General features: G+C 44.6%; 1 long non-coding RNA gene across 1 annotated transcript; it reads left to right on the top strand.

Annotated features, from left to right (window-relative positions):
• Positions 1 to 249: 249 nt before the first annotated feature.
• LOC116980924 lies at positions 250 to 16,917 on the top strand. The gene is made up of 3 exons (XR_004414104.1): positions 250 to 392; positions 13,581 to 13,662; positions 16,424 to 16,917. It is a non-coding gene; the product is annotated as an uncharacterized LOC116980924 (long non-coding RNA).
• Positions 16,918 to 20,753: the final 3,836 nt, after the last annotated feature.

The raw sequence follows: 20,753 nt of genomic DNA, 5'->3' as shown, positions 1-20,753 counted from the left end.
TGCATAAGAAACTTTCAAAGACTGTGGTTTCACAACCCATAGGGGAAGAACGTTTCAAAGATTTACGATCCAATGAGACAAAATACTTTCACCTCACTTCTGCCATACTGGGTGAGTGATTCTCTCATGAGGAAATATCCACTCCACATCCAGCCTGCCAAGACCTGTCAGGATGTTATTTTTGTTCTGTTTCCATCCGAGGCTCTGCTGTAAAGGTTTTCAGGTTGATTCCTATGATGCCCATGAGGAGAGATTGAAAGTGAAGGGCCTTTATTCAGTGGAGTTTAAAAGAAAGTGATATTATCTCATGGAAGCGTGTAGACTCTGGGCAAGTCTGACTTGACCTCCGCACAGAGTTATATTTATTTTTGAAAGTCTGATCTTGCTGAAAGGTAAGATATGGATCAAAAATAGCAAGGTCCATTCCGGTCATGCTTGCTAAAGTGAAAATGTCTTAAAAAATATTGTTAATAAAGAAACATTAAATTAATTACGGGGTCAGAACAAATCCTACCCACTGAATGGCTGAAAATAATTTGACAACCACCAAAGGCACCCTCGACGTTTTGTCACAGACAGAGCCAAATGCCCATGAAAATAAATGGAAATACTGTTTCACTTTAAACTGCTCAAAATTATTTAAAACTGTTAAAAAATCAATGAAACAACTGTGAACATTAATAAAACTAAAACTCAAATCACTTAAAATATTTAGAAACACCTCAAATGATGGAAAACATTAAAGAAAACACAATTAATGAAACATCCAGAGGTGTCTCTGGGCTAAGGATGGACACAAAAGGCTGGAGTAACTCAGCGGGACAGGCAGCATCTCTGGAGAGAAGGAATGGGTGACTTTTTGGATCGAGATCCTTCGGCAGACTGGTGACGTTTCGGGTCGAGACCCTTCTTCAGACCCCTGGGCTTGACTGGCTTCCCAGAGACATCATCTGTGGTCTTCCAATGCACTTACTCACTTGGCCAGTATATAGAGGAAGAGCTTGCTCACCATCTAACTCCAGGAGGCAAGGTCTCAGTCGAAACCAGCCCCTGGGTGGCACTGCTGCAGTTCCACCCCTTAGAACACCCCTTAGAACACCCAGACAGAAGCAAAGCCTGGGAGGTGGAGGGACTGGTGAGATTCGTCATGGTTCAAAGATGGTAATTAATTTTAAGAGGCCTTAAATGTCACTGATATTTTAAAAACAATTGAAGTGTAAATTTCTTGAAAATTATTGTTAATAAAGAAACATTAAGTTAATTATAAACAATCAGAAATATTAAAGCAAAACAATTAAAGAAACTTCAGGATTTACATCCTTATTGAGAGGAGTACAATTGGAACAATAATCTCTGGGTGTATGATGCCAGAATGCAATAACAGATACAATGCCATCTGTTACTTTGCAGATATTAGACTTTGAGCTTGTCTATTTATGTTCTACTTCCACTGGAATGGTTTAGTTTAGTTTAGTTTATTGGACAGTGAAATGGTTAACTCGGAAGCTCTGGTCACTGTCTGGAAGACCCCCCCCCCCCCCCCCCCCCCCTTAATTTATCTTATTTTCTTATTTTTATTATTCTTCCTCTCATACTTTACCACCCATTCAAATAATTGGCTACTGCTCCCGAATCCACATCTAACGAACGTGGTGCAATTCTAAAAAAAACGAATCCAACATATGTTATTGCTGGCATTTCCAACAAATCCTGGTTCCCAAGCGCTTTACTATGTGGATTCTGAGACATTGTTCCAAGAGTCCACAGCTAGGAGTTGTAATGCATCAGTTGGTTTAGACTTTGCAGATCAGAGGATCTGACTCCAGATAGGTGGAAAATTTCCAATATTACACCGCTGCACAAGAAAGGAGCAAGACAGAATAGTGGGAACTATAGGGTCTGACTTCAGTGGTTGGTATATTTTAGAGTCCATTATAAAGGATGAGATTACGGAGTACTTAGAAGTTCACGATAAAATAGGCTGAAGTCAGCATGGTTTTGTGAAGGGGAGATCTTGCCTGAATCTGCTAGAATTCTTTGAAGAAGTAAATAGTAGGACAGATAAAGGAGAATCAGTGGACGTTGTTTACCTAGATTTTCAGAAAGCCTTGGATAAGGTGCCATACATGAGGCTGCGAAGGAATATGAGAGACCTTGGTATCAAAGGGCAGATACTAGCACGGATAGCAGGTTGGCTGGATGGCAGAAGGCAAAGACTGACAATAAAGAGACTTTTTCTGTGCTGGGACCGCTACTCTTCACGTTGTATATTAATGATTTGAATGAGGGGATTGAAGGCTTTGTGGCCAAGTTTGCGGATGAAACGAAAATAGGTGGAAGGGCAGGGAGTGCAGAGAAAGCAGGGACTCTGCAGAAGGACATGAACAAGTTGGGAGAGTGGGCAGAGAAGTGGCAGATGGAATATAGTGCAACACATTGTGGAGATGCATTTTGGTAGTAGGAATAAAGGCATAGACTATTTTTTAAATGGGGAGAGAATCCCAAAATAGGAGGTGCAAGGGGACTTGGGAGTGCTGGTGCAGATTTCCCAAAAAGTTAATCTGCAAGTCGAATCGGCGGTAAAGAAGTCATATGCAATGCAAGCATTTATTTCAAGAGGGCGAGAATACAAAAACAGAGATATAATGCTGAGGCTCTATAAGGCGCTGGTCAGGCTGCATTTGGAATATTGTGAGCAATTTTGGGCACCATATCTGAGGAAGGATTTGCTGGCCCTAGAGGGTCCAGATGAGGTTTACAAGAATTATCCCAGGAATGAGTGGGTTAACATATGATGAGTGTTTGACGGCACTGGGCCTGTACTCGCTGGAGTTTAGAAAAATGAGGGGGGATCTCATTGAAACGCATTGAATAGTGAAAGGCTTGGATAAAGTGGATGTGGAGAAGATGTTTCCACTGGTGGGAGAGTCCAGGACTAGAGGTCGTAGTCTCAGACTTAAAGGACGTTCTTTAGGAAGGAAATGAGAAGGAATTTCTTTTGTCAGAGGGTAGTGAATTCTTTGCCACAGATGGCTGTGGAGGCCAAGTCAGTGGATATATTTACAGCAGATATAGATTCTTGATTAGTACGGGTGTCAGTGGTTATGGGGAGAAGACAGGAGAATGGGGTTAGGAGAAAGAGATAGATCAGCCATGATTAAATGGCAGAGTGGACTTGATGAGTCAAATGGCCTAATTTTGCTCCTTTTACTTATGAACTTATGTAACGGCAAGACAAAGATCACACAATGAACTCTTGTGACCTGGAATTTTCTACCCGATATGATGACAGAAGCAGATTCAGATCCAACAACTTCCAAAAGAGAATGCATTAGATATTTGAAGCAAGAAAGCGACTCACATGAGAAAAGAGTGACTGACAGCAAATCTATATTTTTAGTTTATTGTCACGTGTACTGAGGTACAGTGCAAAGCTTTTTATTGCGTGCTATCCAGTCAGCAGACAGACTATACATGATTATTATCAAGACATTTTGTGTATAGATACACAATAAACATTAAACACCGGGTAGACTGGGTAAACAACATTAAAATCTGGGTGGTGCCAGCAATGGCCGCCTCGCCAACAGCCTGCCTGTTCCTTCCTTCTCTGGTGTTTCTTTAGAATCTGTTAACTATGCTTTTAGTGTTCTTTAGCTTGTTTTATGTGGGGTGAGGGGGGGGGGGGGGGGGGGGGGGTTGGGGGAACTTTTTATTAATCTCTTACCTCGACGGAGATGCAATTTTTTCCGTATCGTATCTCCGTCCGCATTGCGGCCTAACATCGAGGACCTGGAGGCCTCTTGCTGGAGACTGACTTCGGGAGCTCCGACCTTGGGAGCCTGCGGACTTTAACATCATGGAGCTTGCGGTCTCTGGTTAGAGACCGACTTCGGGAGCTCCAAGCCGTAGGTGCTTTGACTTCCCCGACATGGGAGCTTCGATCGCCCCAAGGCTGGAGCTTCGATCGCCAGCTTTGGGAGCTTCGATTGCCCCGAGTGCGGATGGTTCTACTGCCCCGACCACGGGAGAAAAAGGAGGGAAGAATAGACTCTTTTGCCTTCCATCACAGTGAGGAATGTGGGGAATCCGCTGTGGTGGATGTTTATGGTAACTTTTATGTAGTTGTGTGTCTTGTTTTTTTTTAGTGTGGCTGTATGGCAATACGGATATCACTGTACCTTAATTGGTACACGTGACAATAAAAGACCTTTGAAACCTTTAATAAGGTAATAATGTTTAGTGCAAGGTAAAGCCAGCAAAGACCAATCAAGGATAGTTTGTGGGCTGATGGATATGAAAGGGCTGCAATGACTAGGTATGTTGCAAAATGTTCCTGAAGCGTCGCTGAAAATCTGTCCCAGCCCGTGTGCGTGATTTTGGCGCCGTTTAGAGGGGGGCGGGTTTAAAACGCGATTTTCCCTAGGCTGTTCAAATCGAGGTTTTTCAGCCTAGTTAATTATTAACGAAATATCGCTGGAAGATTCCCTCGATTGATCTATTATTAGTTTTAAGGGCTTTATTAAATTGTTATAGTAGGTTAAAAATTAACCTCTAAACCCCCGACCGCCGGCAACCGGCCGGATCTCATACAGGGGAAAACAGAAGGTAGGCTGTTTATTTTTACGTTGAAAAGGGCTTCTTAAGATCCCTTTATACAGTTTAATGTTGCGAGTAGCTAAGTTTGGGCCCATTATATCCCGCAGTATTTTTCTGGGCATTTGAGGGCACAAATCTACCGAAATGTGAACGTTCTAAACCAGCGCGTTCACAGGAACCCACTAGAAAGCTGATTTAAATGGACTTTAATTTACAGCAATTAAACACTAAATTCCTTCCATTTGGCCTATAAATTAATGTAAATGAGATTTAAAAATCATGTTTTACGGTGAATTATTTGTGAATATTATTTGGACACTTAGGCTATTTAAAAATGTTAATCATTTATTAAGAAATGGATAGATGTTTAGATCTAGTAATTGAAGTTTGAAATTAGCTACAATTAGGTAACTAACTAATTATATGCTTTAATTTCAGGTCATCCAAGTAAGATTATTTTATATTTGTTTCAGAATGCTTCAATCTATGATAACTGAAAATTTCATTCAGTTCTCTTAATTTTTAAGAAAGTTATGGGCTTTTGACTGTCCACGATCACAGCTTTTTTGTTATGTCCATAGAAAATCAATAGGGAACAAGATGCTAATTTCCGAGTATGAAAATGGCCATAACTTTTTAAATACTTGAGATATGAAAGTGAATTAGGTGTCAAATTAAACTTATTTTTATGCTTTATCTGATGGGATAAATTGCAGACTTGATTTTTTAAATCTCAAAATTTTGTAACATTGCTACAATGACCATGATGGGCCAAATGACCTCCCTCTTTGTTGATTCTTGCTGTGAATCTCCGATAGTCTCAGGATAAAGGATTGGCCATTTAATAATGTGATAAAGAGACATTTCATCACTTAATGAGTTTGGAATTCTTCATCCCAGGAAGTTCTACATGTATTGTCATTGATTACATTCACGGCCAAGATTGATTTGGACTTCAAGATAAAGGGATGTGGTAACCAGGTGGAAAAGCAGATTTGAGGAATGGCAGGAAAAATATTTAAAATGCGACTTGGCCCACTCCTGGAACTATTTCTTCATATAATAGTTCTTACATTAGGAACCTGCCCTGACTCAGAGAGATTTCTAGCAGGTGGGTATTGCGTGATGGAAGAAGCTGGCAGTGAAATTGTTAGGAGGTGGTTTTGAAGATGCATTTGATGGGTCAGGCCACATGTTTACACAAATTAAACTTATTGGGTTTCTGCGTCCTATTCCATAGGGTGATGCCTTTGACAATGACTTCCTTGGCAGTCTGCACTCATTGCCTTCACAAATGTGTCCACGGTGTCTTCTAAGAGGCAACACTATTTATTCATGAACTGGAGGTCAAGTAGCATGTAACATGAACATATGGGCAGTAATTTCATTGGACCTCTGAGGCAATAGAAAGTGCCATCTGCCAGCATAAATGTGTGTTTGTCTATTTAAGGAGTCAACACAAGAAGAGGGATTTCCAAAATCCGTAAAATGTATGTTATACCTCTGGGTGTTTACGAAAGGAGATTGAAATCGGTTTCCCGAGACTCTCATCCTCACACATCAAAGAAAGCAAGCAAGCCACCACAACAAATTATCCAAATCTAAATTAGAAATCCATCTGTTTTCTAAGGCAAGCAGATATGATTCTCAAAGGTGATTATTATAAAAAGATTTTACAGCAAACTTTGCAGGATTCCTATTGCCAGGTGCTAAAATAATTATGTCTCACTGGATCATTCAAGATTATGATTTCTAACATTAGAATAGACCATGGAGTGATTAGAGAACTACAGAGAACTACAGATTCAAACAAGGCTCAGTCTGGAAAGATATCAAATGTCAGTGAGCGCTGAAGTAGATCATGAATAAATCATACACTTTGCCATTTTGTTTTCAAATTGCAGTATAGACAAAATATTTGATTGCAAATGGTTCTAATCACACAAGGCAAGTGATCTCTCAAAGGCAGCAGGTGACGGGGAACATTGATTAATCTTTTGGTAGTGCTTGGCATCAAAGCTACAACTTTGCCACCATAAGCTACAAATGGGATAACAAGCAGACACAAAGAAGTGCCGGTGATGGTTAATACACAAAAGAACACAAAATCCTGGAGTAACTCAACAGATCCTTGGAGAACATGGATAGTTGATTTTTCGGGTCGAGACCCTTCTTCAGACTGATTGCAGGAGGGAGCAGAAACCTGGAAAAGGGGAGAGGCAGGTAATAGGTCGACACAGGCGAGGCGGATTTGTTGATGGGATAATAATATTGGGCACCGCCAGCACAAACTGCAATCATTCTCTGGGTTGCAGGGATCAGTTACTTTGTTACATTCAGCATTACTAGTAAGATTAAACGAGAACTTACCAGTTCGAAGTTTGATCGTTATTTTATGAGGGGTACGTTGAGGGAATACGTGAAGAACCCCGCCAGGACGCATGCGTGTCATTCTTCAAAGCAGCGGTGTGAAATCACAGATAACTGTAATGACTGAACATAGTAAGATTAGAGAAGAAAATACCAGTTGAGTATATGATCAAGGGTGGGAGCGGAGGGCACGTATTCCCTCAACGTATTCCTCATAAAATAACGATCAAACTTCGAACTGGTAAGTTCTTGTTTAATCTTACTATTTTACTTCAGAGTCACGTGAGTGACTACGTGAAGATTTCAAAGCTCTGTGATTTCATGCCGTGGAAACGAGTCCATGCATCACATCTGCCTTAATTGACTGTGGGAGGAATTGTGTTAACATGTTTAGACATGAATCCAACATTGAAATCCATGATAAATTGTTAACAACAAATTATAGCCCCTATTTATGGGGTGAAATTATATTACAGAACTTAAAATTGGCTCTGCAAAGTTCCAGTTTAACTATTGGTTTGTGGTAGAATAGTTGGAACATTTTCCCCTGATCCATCCTGCTGTCTCGAGGATTTGGTTCATTGGTACATCCAACTCCATAGCTGCCGATGTAGTTGCAGCCCTGGTGGAATAAGATTTGAATATGTTAGTATCCACCCCAGCTGTTGTTAAAACCTGTTTCAGCCATCTGGAAATAGTTTGAACCGACACTTTTTAGTGGGTTTGTTTGTGGCTGATTAGTAGTGTCATCTCATAGCCTCAGATGTTTTTGGTGTTCTCCATATAGAACAATAATTGTCTTATTATACAGAGACGATATCTGTAGGGTAATCCCTAAATTCTATTTTGAGGTCTGATGATCCCGGTCTGTTCTGTTTGACTAATTCGTAATATGAAACGTTATATTCCTGTTAAAGAAGTCATATAGTCCAGCCTTAACTTATGTACGACTGTACCCTTAATGCCGTGACCAAAGCCATCAGCATGACTGTTTTGTGCGTCAGTCTTTGCAGGGACAGAGCTGTTGCTGGAGACCAATTCCTTAGCAACGTTAGGGCAATACTCATATCCCATTTAGAGAGTGCCTGGTTCTTGGGGGATAGATATTAAAAATTCCCCTCATAAGTTTGGTTACCAGGAGTGAGTCCCAACAGAATGCCGCTCTGATACTCGCCATAGATATGTTGATAGGGCACTTTTGGCGCAGTTAATGGCACTATAACTGAGCCCCTCATCATAATGGAGGCCTGCCAGGAATTCGAGAACAGACGTTATGTTCATCAAACTGTAGGTGATGTTGTTTCTGTGACAATATATCTCCCATTTCCTGATGTATACCAGATATAGTTTTTGGTGGACTGTCTGTGGCCCGCTGAGATAATGTTCAATGTTTGGTCCGCCAGTCCCAGTTGCAGTAGAGGTTTCTTTAGACTCTACAAATTGATAGGTTTGTTGTTTTTGACATGGATGGGTTCCCCTGTTACGGGATGAACCAATAATTTGGTTGTTTCAGGATGGTGATGCATGGTTAAACCCCATGTTGAGTATCACAGGGAACCATGGTTAAGTAGGCCAATCCGGCACTACCAATTAACAGACGCTGAGTCTTGTTGTATTTTTTGTAATATCCGACTGATGATGCAGAAAAGGAGAGAATGCATAGATAAACAATTGCCCCTTCAATGCAGTGAAAAGCATCTGTCCCTGCTGTCCCAGGGTCTGGTTCCCAAGAAACACAGTTTGGTAACTGGTGATTAAGTCTTATTTTATTGAATTTGCATGACCTGATGTCTGTCACTGAATTTTGGGTTACCTGGTAGGTAAGTAGCTGATATTCCAATATTTCTCTGGATACACCATTACCAAATTGTATTAGTCAGATTGTCACTCTGTAGTCTAACACGCTGGTGATTTATCCCAGAGCAGTATGACTTTAGGCCATAGAACGCACCCCACATTTCCAGGCAGTTTATGCCCAGTGTCTGTGATAATGATGCCTCCTGGGCCTTTCATCTACCTCCACGGATGGAGATGGAAATTGGTACCCCAACCAAGCGCATTGGCATCAGTTTGTAGCACCACTAAGGGTTTGCTGATAACGATAGGGTTGGAACAATGCCGAATGTTATCCCTCCACCATTTTAATTCCATAAGCTTTGATTGGTGGCTTATTGGTCTGTCGAAATGACCAGTATTAACTTTGAGTGTTTATATTTTGCCCTTTGTAGATTTTTGGTAATACAAAGGTCCAAATTGTGTGGCTGGAAAGGCAGACACTATATGCCAATTATACTTGCTACCAATCTGATAGATGGTTCGCTGATGTCTGTGGGGTTGTTGCAGGCCTCAGTTAAGACTGTAGCCTTGTCCTTTGGTAAAGTCACCGACATGTGAGCTGTCAATAGTGATCCCCAAATAATCCATTATGTTGGTAGGCGTTAGTTTAGATTTAACTGGATGGATGATAACCCCAGTTTTCACCCAATTGTATGGTGGCTGTTACAGCTAGTTAGGCCAACTCCAAAGTTATGCCCACAATTAGTATGATCATATGATTATGTATTTGGTAGAGCTCTATACTGCCGGAGCTGCCCCATCCAGTTGAATTTTTTAAAATAACGTTTGTGATCAGTCCGTGTAGGCACTGAATAGTAAGCATCTTTTAGGTCGATGCTAGCCATGGAGTAGCTTTTGGAAATCAGTCCTTTAGCAGTTACCAGTTCCCATTTTGTATATATAGTACAATGTATTCCAGCCAATCGTGTTGGGTTTACCCATTACCCCTTTTGCACAATTCAATGGTATATCCCTGGATACTGCTTAGGATATAAGTGTCTGTAGTTAATATACACCTTATCCAAAAGAGTGTAATCTCCCACCAATGTGTGTTTTATCCACTCTTCTTATAATTTGTAAGGGTCCAGACCCACCTAACTCCATTGCCAGTGGAAGTTTGCTTCTTCTGTGTGGTCTTTGTGGAGGTTGAGGCTGGGTTTGTTTTTGGGTTGGGGATTTGCGCATCTTCCAGAAAGGCCGGTCTGGGCTATGGTCTAAAAGACCACTGTCCTGTATGCCCGGCCTTTGAGCTTTCACCAGCTTCTCTTGTTCTGCTGATGGGTGCATAAGGGTGCTGTCTTTGGCTGTAGGAGATCCTTAATGTTGTCGCCTTTATGAGCCCCAGGGCTTTCCTAAGTCCTGCTCCGACATGTTTCCAGATGCTATTTCCACGACTGGAACATTCAGGGATGCGCATTTTCCTGGTCCCAAGTATTTTTGCAGTGGTGTCCATCGTGGTCTGGCTGTATGTATTTGGACACCATGACCAGTAGATTTTGCCTTCCTGCACCCCCTGCACACTTGTAGTTTTGTTCGTCAAAACCCCTCTTCAGGGTCAGCCCAGAATTGACCCCCCAGTACTCCCCTCTGACGAGGGAGATGCACTGTGCAGCCCTACAAGAGGTGCTGCTGTGGGATTTACATAGTGCCCACAGTGACTAGACTCCATCTCCCGGAGCCTGTCATGTTGGAGCTCGGCTCCATAAGCCGCTCCAACTTTCTTTTTCATGTTGGAGCTCGGCTCCATAAGCCGCTCCAACTTTCTTTTTCATGTTGGAGCTCGGCTCCATAAGCGGCTCCAACGGGCTCCAGCGCTCACGGTCGCTGGCCGCCCAAAGTCGGACTCATCAGTCAACGACTCTTTTGGTTTTCTTCTTGCCTTCCCGACCAGACGCAGTGTTTAATCTGGCCGGTGCGGGGGCGAAGCCGGGCACAGCTGTTCCCTTACGGGTGATTCCTGTGCCGCCGGCCGCTGCTGGCGTCCGCAACTCCACGGTCTTCCCCCGCCAGCTTTGTCGCAGCTCTGGTCGACTTCTTTGTCTTGTGCATGTTTCCCCCCACTTGTAGAACAGTATGGGAACAATAAAGTACGCAGTATCACTTACCTGCAGGTCCAGGCTTAAAACTTGCCGTTGTTTGCACAGCTCTCCATGTTTCCCCACCTGTGAAACAGTATGGGGAGAATAAAGACCGCAGTTTCACTTACCTGCAGGTCCAGGTTTAAACTGTCGCTACGGGGGAACGTCGGTCCACCCCGCCTCCTGCCGTTTCGACTTGTCAAAGTCGACGGCCCCATTCTGAATAGTCTCCCGCCTGGCCGTGGTGTTCTGGCCGGCGCGGGACCAAAAGTCGGCACAGCTGATCCCACTTACAGGGCTTGTGCCTTTAGCTGCTGCTGGCTCCCGCAACTTCGCGGTCCTCCCCAGCCAGCTTCACTCGCAGCACTTGTGGACACTATTTTGTCCAGCTTCCCCCCCCTGTGTAAAAACAGCGCGGGGACAAACACTACCGCAGAGTAAATCACTTACCTGCAGGTCGCGGTTTCAAACTTACCGCTGCGGGGGAACGCTCCACCCCGCCTGTCGTTTCGCAAGCGTGAAAGCGATATGACACGCATGCGTCCTGGCGGGGTTCTTCACGTAGTCACTCACGTGACTCCAAAGTAAAATTGTGTGTTCTGTATCGGATTACATTTCCCCTTAGTGACCCATGACTTTTTGGAGGGCATGAAAGTTAAACGCAGTTCAAGTTCATCTTCACCCATCTATCTTTTGCAAAACAAGGTCGCTAACTTTGCTACTCATTCCACATTCACATTTATCTCTCATGAGTTACCTTCTATCCAGGCTCCATTGACATTTTTACCTCAGCATCTCACATACTTCCCTTACCTCCTTGGTGGCAGCTACTTTATGGAGAGCTGATTAAGGATAAACAATCACATGGTGCTCAGAAAACACGATTCAAAATCTCTCTTGGAACACTTCTGGAGAGCATCAATATTCTTATTCTTATTAAGCTTTATTTTTCGGTTAGGAACTTTGGTTTCTGCAGCCATACAACAAGAAGAAACAATTTTACAAGACACACAACCAACTCAATTCACACAGACATCCATCACAGTGAATCTCCTCTTCACTGTGATGGAAGGCAAAGTCTTGTCTCTCCCCTGCTCTCCATCCTCTCCCAATGTTAAAGCCCCCGGCGGGCAATGGCAAGTCCCGCGTTTGTTAAGGCCGCGCCGGCGATGTAAGGCCCTGCTCCGGGTCTTAATGTTGGAGCCCCCGGCGGGCGATGGCCCAGTGGGCGATGGCCCCGTGGCCGTTAAAGCTGCGCCGGGCGATGTCAGGCCCCGCTCCGTGTCGTTTTCAGCCCCGCAACTCGGGCGGGAGATGTTGCGTTGTGGGAGCTCCGAAAAACGGTCTCCCACCAGGGACCCGCGAGCTCCCGATGTCACCGTCCACAGGCCTGCAGCTGGAGCCTCCGAAGCTCCGCAGCAGCGCGCCACCACAGCTCCCCGCGCTCCGTGGCCAGCCAGCCCCACAATGGTAAGTCCACAGGCTCCGCAACTGGAGCCCGCAGGTTGCTCCGGCTGGAGGTCGCTCCACGGTGCTAGGCCCCAACGACAACAGAGACCCGACCGGGAAAAGGTCGGGTCTCCCGTGCGGGGAAGAGATTCAAAAGTCCCCCCCCCCCCCATATACACAGTTAAAAACAATATAAAACCACAGCAAACTACACATTGAACATTGAACAAGGCGACCGACACCTGGTGGTGAGGGTGGAGCCACAGGCCCTTGCTGGAGCCGAGCCTGGTGCTCGAGAAAGAGAGCCGAGCCTGGGGCCGAAAAAAAAGTCGCCGCTAGAACCAAGTCAGGGCTGGGCCGAGTACGAGAACCAGGCCGAGTTCCAGGTCCTGGCGCTGCTCTACAACCCGGGTAGGAGGTCCTGGCACAGGGAATGGGAGGGGTGGGGAGAGAGAGATGGGGAGGTGGAGGAGGGAGATGTGGGGGATGGAGGAGGGAACTGGGGAGGGGAGGGGAGTGAAGGGGGGGTGATGCCCCCTCGCTATCTACCTTCACTCCTACCCTCTCTAACCCTCCCCCTCCACCCACCCTCCCTACCACATCCCTCTCTACCCCCCACCCTCTCTACTCCCCTCTCTCTCCCTCTCTGCACCCTACCTCTCTACACCTTACTCCTCTACTCCTCTCCCTCTCTACCCTATCACCCTCCCTCCCCCTCCCTCTGCCCCCTCTGCCCCCTCTACCCCCCTCCCTTACCCCCCCGCATTGTGGGACGGGGCCCAACGGGTCCCACTTGTTCTAGTCACAGTTAAAACAATATCTACACATGAGAAACAAAATGCAAAAATTACAACAAAACCTGCTGTATGTTCTGTTAAATAAAGTCTGTAATTTGGAAGAGATTTGCAAAATTCAGATTTGTGCTCTGCATTCTGTGTCCCTCTAGTCTAACAGTATGTCTCTGCAGTCCTCAATTATCTGCACATTCTCTAAAGCTGGTTAATGGTCCAAATTTGTGGATTTCTTTCAATTACTTTATTGTGTACTAGTTCAGTGAATTAGAAATGCAACATCTGTTTCCAAATCATGCTTCGCACCATTAAATTTCATTGGCTTTTTCCACCTCATCAAAGGTTCGGTGTGCAATGGGCCCCATTAATCCATCAATCTCAAATATCTTTTTTTGACCTTTTTGAAGTTATTTTATGTTAATCACATTTCTTCTGAATCTTTTAGCTTTCACTCAAGGAGGTGATGAGTACTGCGGTGGGAGCAGAAGGAGATGGAACTGTGACATGCTTCCAGTTGAGGGAAGCCAGTGGAGATGAAGGTAAAAGCAGCAGTTAGTTAAAAGCTCCGATAGGCACAAAATACTGGAGTAACTCAGTGGGACAGGCAGCATCTTTGGATCGAAGGAATGGGTGACGTTTTGGGTTGAGACCCCTCTTCGGACTCTAAGAGTCTCAACCCATTCCTTCTATCCAGAGATGCTGCCTGTCCCGCTGAGTTAAGGGCCTGTCCCACTTGTGCATAATTTGTGCGTCACGCAGATGGCGCGCAAAGATTTTGTACATCCCAAAATCCTGGGGCGCCACGCATGACCGCGCATCACTGCCTATGTCACCATACATCATGCGCGCGTAATACACACCATCGCGCATCACATATGCGTCCTGACGCATAAATGATGTTGCGTAAATTACGCGCAAATGTCGCCCAAGTGGGACAGGCCCTTTATTTCGTGCATTTTATGTCTATCTTCGGTTCAAACCAGCATCTGCAGTTCCTTCCTACAACTGTTAAAAGCTCAGGGTTTACGCAAGCAACTGTGGAGCATGTACATATTGACATGATTCTTGGTTAGTGGGTACACAGATATTTCTCTGCAAGCCAAAAACTTTCCAGAACAAAATCCACCCTCTCACACCTTCAGTCAAGAAAGGTTCACACTTAAACCTGAAGGGCCTGTCCCACTTGGGCATCATTTGCGCGTCACGCAGGTGGTGCGCGAAGATTTTGTGAATCCCAAAATCCCGGGGTGTCACGCGCGATCGCGCGTCACTGCCTCTGCCACCACGTCTCACCATGCGCCATGCGCACGTAATGCATGCCACACGCGCGTCATGTGCACGTCACGATGCGTGCATGATGCGTAAATGATGTCATGCGTCGTGATGCGTAAATGATGTCACGTAAATGACGCCCAAATAACGCCCAAGTGGGACTGGTCCTTAAGGATTCCAGGTCACTTCCTCATTCTACTTCTTCTTCTTGTGTTTGAGGCAGCAGAAGTGATGTAACGGCCTCCAGGCGCTGCAGCCAGTTCAGTGTGCTGTTGTCAAGATGTTGTTGTTTGTTTGTTGTCATTGCTGCTGCTGTCTCTGTTTGTTTTCCTTCACCTGACCAAGGTCAGTTGACAAGGCTCACCACGGGGGGGAGGTTGACAACATGAGCCCCACATCCTCATTCAGCGACAGGCACAAATGGTGTCAATGTAAACAAGACATTTAACAAAAGTCCAGACTGATATGGTACACAATATTGAGGATGCAAGCAAACCTCCTTCCAGCACTACCAAGACTATTGATCCAGTTGACAGGGAAGGGAAAGTATAGGGGCACACCATGTGATTTGATCTGAGCTCAAATTGTAAGTCTAGGAATTGCTTTCAGCTTATATCAAGGTACTCAGTCAACTCTGTAGGAAGGAACTGCAGATGCCGGTTTACACCGAAGTTCGACTCAAAATGCGAGAATAACTCAACGGAACAGGTAGCATCTCTGGATAGATAGATTTGAAGAGGGGTCTCGACCCAAAACATCACCCGTTCCTTCTATCCAGAGATGCTGCCAGTCCTGCTGAGTTACTCCCGCATTTTGTGTCGATACACCGTCAACTCTGCAGTTTATAACAGTGAAGCAACAAAGACCCAAAATTCAAGCAGCTCATTGATTTGAATAAGAAGGATGAGCTAGCAGCACAAACCCTTTTCAGTGGCAGGTCATTTGGCAAGTTTGTTCTTACCTGATGACACTTTAATGGAACCTGCACATTTTAAAGGATAAGTGTACCCTGATTGTAGTTAGTTAGTTTAGTTTAACGTCAGGTGTACCGAGGTGGGGTAAAGCTTTTGTTGCACACTATCCAGTCTGCAGAAAGACAAGACATGATTACAATTGAGCCATTTACTGTGTATAGATACATGATAAGGGGATAATGTTTAGTGCAAGTGCAAAGTCCGATCAAAGATAGTCCGAAGGTCACCAACAAGGTAGATAGTAGTTCAGCGCTGTTCTCTGGTTGTGGTAAGATGATGCAGTTGCCTGATAACAGCTGGAAAGAAACTCTCCCTGATTCTGGAGGGGTGTGTTTTCACACTTCTGTACCTTTTGCGTGATGGGAGAGGGGGAAGAGGGAGTGGCCAGGGTGTGACTCATCCTTGATTATTGCAGCTGGCCTTGCCGAGGCAACGTGACTTGTAAATGTAGTCAATGGAGGGGAGGTTGGTTTGTGTGATGGTCTCGGCTGCGGCCACAATTCACTGCAATTTCTTGCGGTCTTGGATGGATGGTGATTGATTATCTGAGAACATTGGACTTTGTTTCTGGAACTATAATGATGAGCTCCATGTCCTTCTGCTCCCACTGCAGTATTCGACACTCGTGCCTTCCTTCACCCACTCTGCTCTCCGAGATCTTTCACTCCCAAGCAGTACGATTCGACCTTTACATGCACACACACCGAACCTCAATATTCCCATGCTGACAAGCGTCTGTCCAGCTGGCCAGGCTTATGTGTAGCATAAGGATAGAGGGAGTCAGAGCAGAATGGCCACACATTATTCATTACCAGTGCTAAGATGAAGAGCAGATGATGGACGTATTGGACAGGGATGCATGAGCAATGAGACATCTGACACTGTTGGAAGGGGGCCCTCAGGCTTGTAAAGCTTCATGTCCTCGTTCCCTTCTCGCTTATGTACCATCCTTACAAGAGATGAATGACAAATTGATTTCAGAAGCCAGCCATCTGCTTCCAGTTACCCAAGCCATTACATTCTAATCCTTTAACCTTTTTTATTTTAATTTCAGCCCGGGAAGCTCCAAGGAGGCAGAAAATGAAAGCAAACATGGCAACGTGCATAATAAGGGGATTTACACTTGCAAACAGCAGCTTAGAGGAATGCAAGATACATGGATCTGAGGACGTTTGAGGAGTCTGCACTCTGAGGTTCAGCCAGCACAAGTATGCCGAAAAAAACGTAAGTGGAAAAGATGGTCTATCAAGCACTTCCCTTTAAAAGCCATTAAAAATCACAGTGTCCAGCTTATATCTTCAAACTGCATCCAGCTCATCAGCATTGACCTGGCTAATCCAGTGACCTCCAGTGTATCAGCTTCAAATTCCTGCCACATGTGTCATTTCATACCTTCTGTTCCCCAGATTCTGAATTGTAGACATTTTATCATTATCATTTTCTACCTAACATTAAATCTTCTGGAGATAGTCACAAAATGCTGGAGTAACTCAGCAGGACAGGCAGCAGGACAGGCAGCAAACCCTTCTTCCGACCCAAAATGTCACCCATTCCGTCTCTCCAGAGATGCTGCCTGTCCTGCTGAGTTACTCCAGTATTTTGTGTATATGTTTGGTTTAAACCAGCATCTGCAGTTTCTTCCCAGATAATAAATCTTCTGGTTGTTTCACCCTCTCTTTTCTTTAATGTTTCGTGACTCCCATCAGTATCCCAAGTGATTATGTAATCAAATTTCCTGTATTGAGGGTCCAAAGACCATCTTGCACAGGATTGTTTGTAACCAGCATCTTAAGGTCTTTAAACTGCAGTAAACACCTTTAAGTCTGTAGATAGGCAAAAATGCCAGTAACTCAGTGGAACAGGCAGCATCTCTGGTGAGAAGGAATGGGTGACGTTTCGGGTCGAGACCTTTCTGCAGATTGAGAGTCAGGGGAGAGGGAGACTAGAGATACATAAGGGGGGCAGAGCGAATATAAGGTGTGAAAACGACAGATCAAAGCAGATGATGATCAAGGAAATGTAGAATGGTCCTTCACTGGGCATGGAGGACAGACAGAGAGAGAAAGGACAGTCCCTCTGTTGACATGGTCCACCCACCCCCTCGTTGCACACCTACTGCCTCTCATCTCTGCCCTTTATTCCAACAATCTGCTTTAAACCCCCCCCCCCCCCCCCTTGCCTGTATTGATCTATTAACTGCCACACTTTGGCCTGTCTCCTCTTTTCCAGCTCTCTTCTGCACCTTCCCCACCCCTTAAAATCAGTCTGAAAAAGGGTCTTGATCCAAAACGTCATCAATCTGTGTTCTCCAGAAATGCTGCCTCACCTGCTGATTTACTCCAGCACTTTGTGTCCTTTAGGTCCAAACCGCCATTCAGGTCAACAAGAAAAACCAATGCAACTCAGTTAAAACATTTTCTAACATACTGTACAACTTGTAATTCACATGCTATAAGGGTGATATTTTAAGAGATTTAATGCTTAATCCTATTTTGTCTTTAAAAGCGAATCAACTAATATGAATCAAAAATGAAAGAGTTTTTTCGTAAGCAGCGTTATGCAAGGGTGGTGCTCAGCGACATTTTCCTGTAATTTCCCTCTGCCTGTGAATCCGAGAGAAAATCAGTAACTAAGCCAAATTTAGAGCTGTTGGTCATCAACCCTGAATATTGATGAGTTACTGTATGTGTAGGAATGAACTGCAGATACTGGTTTAAACTGAAGATTGTAGTGCAGTTGTACAGGGCCCTAGTGAGACCATACCTGGAATATTGTGTGCAGTTTTGGTCTCCAAGTTTGAGGAAGAACATTCTTGCTATTGAGGAAATGCAGCATAGGTTCACCAGGTTAATTCCCAGGCTGGTGGGACTGTCATATTTTGATAGAATGGAGCGGCTGGGCTTGTATACTCTGGAATTTAGAAGGATGAGAGGGCCTCTTATCGAAACATAAGATTATTAGGGGTTTGGACATGCTAGAGGTAGGAAACATGTAACCGATGTTGGGCGTCCAGAACCAGGGTCACAGTTTAAGAATAAGGGGTAAGCCATTAAGAACAGGGATGAGGAAAAACTTTTTCACACAGAGAGTTGTGAGTCTGTGGTATTGTGTGCCTCAGAAGGCGGTGGAGGCCCGTTCTCTGGATGCTTTCATGAGAGAGTTAGATAGAGCTCTTAAAGATAGTGGAGTCAGGGGATATGGGGAGAAGACAGGAATGGAGTACTGATTGTGGATGATCAGCCATGATCACATTGAATGGTGGTGTGGTTCGAATGGCCTACTCCTTCAAATATTGTCAATTGAAGATAGACACAAAAAGCTGGAGTAACCTCAGATCCTGAGGAAGGGTCTCGACCTGAAACTCCAGAGATGCTGTCTGACCTACTGTGTTACTCCAGCTTTTTGTGTCTATCTTCCACATTGATGTTATTTGTATTTCACTTGTTTAAGCAGGGGGTATGGTGTCTTCCTTGCATCTGTGTGATTGCATCGTGACCTGATTAGACTGCAGATTCATGAAATGGGCTTGTTTCTCAACAAAGCAGGTCTAAGACAATTTGAAACAGGTATTTTGTAGCAAGTCCTAAATGTTTTGGCATGTAAATAGTTAGTGGACTGCCTTTGGATAGATATTGCTGGGTCCCAGTGCATTTTGAAGACATTACTACTGTAGACAGATTGAGCCTACTGGAATTCAACGTGAATGAATGATGTTCTTAGTGGGAAACATTTAATGCAGGAAATAGCTTTCATTTCAATAGCTTTATCCATCATCCCTCAGGAAAACAAAAGGGAAAGAAGTTGCGGAAATTGGAAGAGTACAGTAAAATATTTCTGGCTTACGTTGGATAAGGTTCTAAAGGGCAGGAGGACTGATAATTAAATTGCATTTGAAATTTTGCTGATGTTTTAAAATAGTCAACCAAGAATAGAACGAAGCGCAATGAAAATCTTTTAGAATGAAAGAAGGATGTTGAGGCTGCAGTAGCTGGAATAATTATGCGAATGTCCAAGGTTTAAGTAGCTGACGGAGGCACACATTGTCATGCTTTTGCGTCATTCGAAGACCAAAGCTGAATGGAGGGTAAAAATTATCTCTGTCCAGTGCATATAGTCAACTTAATAACGGATACAAGGAATTATAGATGCTGGTTACAAAACAAACGTGGTGGAGTAACTGAACAGGTCAGGCAGCATTTATGGAGAGAATGGATGGGCAACCTTTAGGGTTGGGACCCTTCTTCAAACTGATGGGGGAGAAAGCTGAAAAGGGGAGGGGGTGGGACAAAGCATGGCATGAGATAGGTGGATACAGGTGAGGGGTCTGACTCACAGATAGGTGCACAATGGGTAGAGATGAAAAGGAGACAAAAGGGTGTCAGATAAGGAGAGGAGCGAAATGTAAAGCCAGAGGGAGGGTTATAGGTGGAAGTGGAGAAGGGGAAGAGGAAATGGGGGGGGGGGGGCATAGTGGTACACGGGAAAGAGAAAGGAAAAGTAGAGAAGTGTTACCTAAAATTGGAGAATTCAATGTTAATACCATTGGGTTGTAAGCTACCTGAGGTGAAAATAGTGTGTATGTGGATTCACTCTGGCAATGGAGGAGGTCCAGGACAGAAAGGTCAGCATAGGAACAGGGTGGGGAGTTAAAATGGTTAGCAATTGGGAGATCCAGAAGGTCTTGGCAGACCGGAAAGTGTCTGGTGGAATGGTCGCCTAACCTCGTTGATATGAACGAGGTCACATCTGCAGCATGGAATGCAGACGATGAGGTTAGAGGAAGTGCACATGAACCTCTGTCTCACTTCGAAGGTTCCTGTCCGGATATGAGGAAGGAAGTAGAGGAAGAGGTGTTACATTTCCTGCGATTGCAGGGCTACAGAGCAGGGAGTAGTTTGGTTGGGGAATGAATGCGTGAACCAAGGAGTTGCAGAGAGAGTGGCCTCTACGGAAAGCAAAAAGGAGTGAGGATGGAAATATATGACTGGTGGTGGGTTCGCGTTGAAGGTAGTAGAATGTCAGAGAATTATGTGTTGGAGGCGGAGGCTGGTGGGATGAAAAGGAAGGACCAAGGGGGAAAGGGGAGTGAGAGCCCATTGTGAGTCACAGAGGAGTCATGGGTGAAGACTCCATCTACAACAGCAGGAGAGAACCCACATTTATTAAAGAAAGACGTGATCTCGGATGTCCTATAGAGGAAAGCCTCATCTCAGGAGCTGGTACAACGAAGATTGCAAAAATGCCATCCCCTGCTCTCAACTTCTCTGTCTCCACTGCATCTGATCCCAAGAGGAATCTTTCCACTGCATCTGATCCCACATGACCTTTCATTAGTAAACATGGTTACCTCCTTCCTGTTGAAGATGGATCCCTCACCCCTATCT

Source organism: Amblyraja radiata, chromosome 14 (genome assembly GCF_010909765.2).
Source record: "Amblyraja radiata isolate CabotCenter1 chromosome 14, sAmbRad1.1.pri, whole genome shotgun sequence".
NCBI classification, from domain to species: domain Eukaryota; kingdom Metazoa; phylum Chordata; class Chondrichthyes; order Rajiformes; family Rajidae; genus Amblyraja; species Amblyraja radiata.
This window is presented reverse-complemented; position numbering and strand designations above follow the sequence as displayed.